We start from the raw sequence: 5,449 nt of genomic DNA, 5'->3' as shown, positions 1-5,449 counted from the left end.
TCCTCGGATGCTGCCTGAATTGCTGTGCTCTTCCAGCACCACTGATCCAGAATCTGGTCTCCAGCATCTGCAGTCATTGTTTTTACAAACAGGATTAGTGGTGCTGGAAGAGCACAGCAATTCAGGCAGCATCCGAGGACAGGCAAAATCCGAGGACAGGCAAAATCGATGTTTCGGGCAAAAGCCCTCCCATTCTGCCGAGGACATGGAGGTCCTGGGCCTCCTCCACCGCCGCTTCCTCACCACCAGTACAAACAGGACAGCACAATGCTATTGTACAAATGGGGCAGAGCTGGGGTGTTGCACAAACAGGGCAGGGCCATGCTGTTGTACAAACAGGGGCAGTGCTAGGCTGTTGTACAAACAGGGCAGTGCTAGGCTGTTGTACAAACAGGGGCAGTGTTAGGATGTTGTACAAACAGGAGCAGTGCTAGGCTGTTGTACAAACAGGGCAGTGCTAGGCTGTTGTACAAACAGGGGCAGTGTTAGGATGTTGTACAAACAGGGGCAGTGTTAGGATGTTGTACAAACAGGGGCAGTGCTGGGCTGTTGTACAAACAGGGGCAGTGCTAGGCTGTTGTACAAACATTGGCATTGGTAGGTTACTGTACAAATGGGAACAGTGTTTGTTGGAGAGCCTCAGTCAAGCGTTGTGTTCATGGTTAAATTCAAAATTGATACAGATTTCACTTTTTAAAGGACATCCAGGAACCAGATGTGTTTTTATGGTCATTGAGGGGGTTTATACTCTTCTTGGCCTGTTTTTAACAACTTAACCACATTTCGTAACATGAATTACCAGGTGGGAAACGAAATTTAGCGATGTGTCCTGTGTACAGGCCCCAGATTACAAGACCAGTGACTTAACCACACTGGTAAAGAGCTCTCTGTCTAATGCCAATTTTCCAGCAGTATTTTCCACGTATGGAGTCAGCTATTACGAGGGGGCATAGCTTTAAATTAAGGGTGGTAGGTATAGGACAGATGTTAGGGGTAGATTCTTTACTCAGCGAGTCGTGAGTTCATGGAATGCCCTGCCAGTAGCAGTGGTGGACTCTCCCTCTTTATGGGCATTTAAATGGGCATTGGATAGGCATATGGAGGATAGTGGGCTAGTGTAGGTTAGGTGGGCTTGGATCGGCGCAACATCGAGGGCCAAAGGGCCTGTACTGCGCTGTACTTTTCTATGTTCTATGTTCTAGTGGGCAAATTGAATGTAGTTTGAGGTCAATCTTCATCTGAGCAGAATGAGGGGCAGCTGGTTTGTAAATCATTGCTGCATTATACAAACCATGGATTCACTGCTAGAGGACATGTTGGTATCATCATTAAATTCAGGAAACAGCAGGAGACAAACACTGGTAACGTAAGGCTTGGATATAAAGCTCAATTGACAAAACAAGTGAACATTCAGGGTCTAATGTACTATCTTTTCCTTTGGCTCAGTGTTAATTCTTTGTCAGAAGTTCTGTGATAGACTCCCCTCATATGAAGATTCAAGCTTTTGCCCCGTATTCTATGTCATCCATCAACAGGATGGATACCAATTACTGACAGCCCATTGATGGGTGACCAGCAGCAATTCAATGTGATCATACATTATCCTGGTTCACAGTTTGCAGTGTGCTCTTAAAAGGATTTCACTCCCCCATGCACTTTCCCCTACTCTGTTCCTACATTCTTATGGCTTTACGGACTACATGGATAATGGCTACAAACTGTTCATAAACAACTCGGCATTACATCTCTTCATACATCATTTTCTTCCATAATCTCTTTCAAGTCCCAAATTTAGCTCGTAGCAATCAAAAATGCAGCTTTAAGAACTTAGTGCCTGGAGCTATGTTGTTATATTAATAACATGAGCTGAGTACATAGCGCCTTGTTGGCGAGGTGATCAGAATTCCCCCAAGTCTTATTAACATTAAATGTGACATTCAAATAAACTCTTGCATATTCTGTGTAAGAGCAGTTTAGACTAGTTTAAAAGATCATCTGTAAACACCCAATTTCAGCAAATCACAACAGCAGGAATAATCCTAGCAGACAAAATACTTGCCTTAATCCCTCATCTGGAAGATGGCAAAGACAGTTTGGTCTAATGGGTAGGATTCCACAGAAGGAGAACTGGATTCCTAACTCTGTAAATTCCTTCAGAAATTTTGTTCGTGATTTCTGTGGGCTTGGGCGAGTGGGAAGGAAGAGTAGAGAGTTTTATATTGGCTAGTTCTGTCTGGTTCACTTCTGTTGACTTAAAGAATTATCATTTACTGTTTAATATTGTTCCCTGTGCTTCCTGTTATTTTGCATCAGCTGTCATGGGCAGTTTATTCACAACCTGTTCTGAATGCTAGTATGCAGGCATGTGTCGGTTAAGTGGATTAGCCATGGGAGATGCAGGGTTACAAGGATAGGGTAGGGGGATGGGTTTGGGTGGGATGCTCTTTGGAGAGTTGCTGTGGAATCGATGGGCCAAATGGCGTGCTTCCACTGTAGGGATTCCATGATTCTAATTGTTCAAAGGGGATATCACATCAGATTCAAGATGGCAGGGTTTAATTGAGTTTACAGTAAAACGGTTAAGACTTGTTTATACTTTTGCTACCTCTAACAACTAAGTTGGGAGGGATTTACTCTATGCACTGACGAAATAATGGTTGGGATTGTTACTAATGGTTCAAGCACTGCAATTCCAATATTGCACAGAAAATAGTTATATCGTGTTAGAATTGAAACATAGCTAAAGCGTGTTTATATGATTTTAAAACAACAAGTACCCCTTGCTTTAAAACTGTTCACCAACCCCACTTTTGTACAACACTGATTCTCTTATTTGTAGTGCAGGTTTTGCGCTATGTTGGGAGAACAGTGACTGTGAGGAACACTGTTGATACAAGCTTCACAGTTGCATTATCACACCACGAAGAGTCATATAACATTCCCTGTGCCAAATCTAGAACAGATGTAGGAGGCATTGTTGTGAAGGATACTCCCTTCATTCCTTTGTTTAATTTAAAGTTAATTATATTTGTGGATTTTGCTGCTATTGATGTCCAAGGGCATGTCTTTCTCATGAAAGAAAGACTTGTCATAAAAGATCTTGTATGATCTAAGAACATCCCAAAGCACTTTGCGACAGATGAAGTATTTTTTGTCAGGTAATCACTGTTGTAATATTGGAAATATAGCAGCCAATTTATACACAGCACGCTCTGACAAGTAGCATGTAATATTGACCTGACAACCGGTTTTAGTGATAAATATCAGTCATTGCACTGGGGATGTCAGCCTTACTTTTGTCAGAATTGTGCTCAGGATCAATTATGTCCAACTGAGCAGCTCAGGTTACCGTCTGACCTAAAAGGTGACACCACTCCTCAGCCTTGCACTCAAGGGTGCCAGCTTGGTATTTCACCCTCAGCTGGGACTTTGAGTGATACATTCATAGCGATGTATGGATATAGCATGGAAACAGACCCTTCGGTCCAACCCGTCCACGCTGACCAGATATCCCAACCCAATCTAGTCCCACCTGCCAGCACCCGACCCATATCCCTCCAAACCCTTCCTATTCATATACCCATCCAAATGCCTCTTAAATGTTGCAATTGTATCAGCCTCCACCACATCCTCTGGCAGCTCATTCCATACACATACCACTCTCTGAGTGAAAACGTTGTCCCTTAGGTCTCTTTTATATCTTTCCCCTGTCACCCTAAACTTATGCCCTCTAGTTCTGGACTCCCGACTCCAGGGAAAAGACTTTGTCTATTTATCCTATTCATGCCCCTCATAATTTTGTAAACCTCTATAAGGTCACCCCTCAGCCTCCGACGCTCCAGGAAAAACAGCCCCAACCTGTTCAGCCTCTCCTTGTAGCTCAGATCCTCCAACCCTGGCAACATCCTTGTAAATCTTTTCTTAACTCTTTCAAGTTTCATAACATCTTTCCGATAGGAAGGAGACCAGAATTGCATGCAATATTCCAACAGTGGCCTAACCAATGTCCTGTACAGCCACAACATGACNNNTGCCACTTCTCAGCTCATTGGCCCATCTGGTCCAGATCCTGTTGCAATCTGAGGTAACCCTCTTCGCTGTCCACCACACCTCCAATTTTGGTGTCATCTGCAAACTTACTAACTGTACCTCTTATGCTCGCATCCAAATCATTTATGTAAATGACAAAAAGTAGAGGACCCAGCACCGATCCTTGTGGCACTCCACTTGAACCCATACTGTCTCTTTGAGAAGCTGTAGCATTACAAAAATGACTCTGGTTTGGTAGGCAGGTTGTTCTCGTATAAAGCATGTTTTGGCAGTGCGATTTGGCTAGAATGTCGCTGAAGAATTAGGGAACAGTATTTTTGAGAACGCTTACCTCTGTTTGCAATAGTGTTAATCCAGCAGCAATCATTTGGCATGCTTTGTTTTGCACATGCACCGATGTCAGCTACTGTCAGAATATGTGAGAGGTACAGTACTTTACATTGAGTCATGTCATCTCAAAAATTAAACTAATGAATGTTCATTGCTCTCCCTCTGAGACAAGAATATTCTTGTATAATTCCTGTATAAGTCCTGTATAATTCCTGCAGGACTGCACTACTCTTATACAGACCACTTGCCTTTGTAATTTGTTCTTGTGCCTGCACTATGTACTCCTAGATTATCCTTTACTTTGCAAAAAAAGAATGATAGCAAGTAACTCTTAGAGGACAATGATTACAACACAGAATGCAGCAGTTTGTTCAAAAAGATAACATCTGGCACTCCAATAACAGCTTCTTCAAGATGGAAGAGAAAGGGCAAAGCTGCAAAAAGTGGATGTCTTTATTAAACTAACCCCCGAGAAACAGCCAGAAGACAATCAAACACAGCTGTCCCATTTCTGCAACTACAACTGTACCTGAAGGTGATGATAATGATGGCCCTCTGTCCCTGCATGAACAATATTTTTCAACGTAATGTGTTAAGTTTACTTTTGTTTCATTAATAAATATGATTTAAACCTTCATTCAGGCTATGCTATACTTTGTGTTTGGCTTTTGGGTGATTTCTGAGCGATTGGGAGTGATATTTTTTGCTGGTCTGCCCCAACCCAATTTTTCCCATTTCTAGTAAGCGATTTTCTATTAAGCAAAGTTTCACTGGAATGGAACTACGCTATTAGAGGAGAACTACCTGTAACAGAAGGTAACTATTTGTGTCTCGCAGGAGCTAGGTAATGACCATCTCCCACAAGGCAGAATCTAACCATTTCTTCTTGACATTCAACAGCATTATTGTCACAGAATCTCCTCCTATTAACATCTTGGGGGAGCTGCTTACCTCTGGCTAAGACAATGACAGGGCTAGCCATATAAATATTCTGGATACAAGAGCAGGTTAGAGGCTGGATACTCTTTGGTAACTCACCCCCTGACTCTCCAATGCCTGTCCACCAAGG

General features: G+C 42.7%; 1 long non-coding RNA gene across 1 annotated transcript in view; it reads left to right on the top strand.

Moving 5' to 3' along the window:
• LOC122540308 overlaps positions 1-4,938 on the top strand; it is a 59,215-nt gene extending 54,277 nt beyond the window's left edge. The window contains exon 4 of the long non-coding RNA XR_006309264.1: positions 4,785-4,938. This is a non-coding gene — a long non-coding RNA (uncharacterized LOC122540308). The remainder of the gene's footprint in view (positions 1-4,784) is intronic.
• Positions 4,939-5,449: the final 511 nt, after the last annotated feature.

This window comes from Chiloscyllium plagiosum, chromosome 34, assembly GCF_004010195.1.
Source record: "Chiloscyllium plagiosum isolate BGI_BamShark_2017 chromosome 34, ASM401019v2, whole genome shotgun sequence".
Classification (NCBI taxonomy): domain Eukaryota; kingdom Metazoa; phylum Chordata; class Chondrichthyes; order Orectolobiformes; family Hemiscylliidae; genus Chiloscyllium; species Chiloscyllium plagiosum.
The sequence above is the reverse complement of the archived record's forward strand: the minus strand, read 5'-3'. Positions and strand labels throughout refer to the sequence as shown.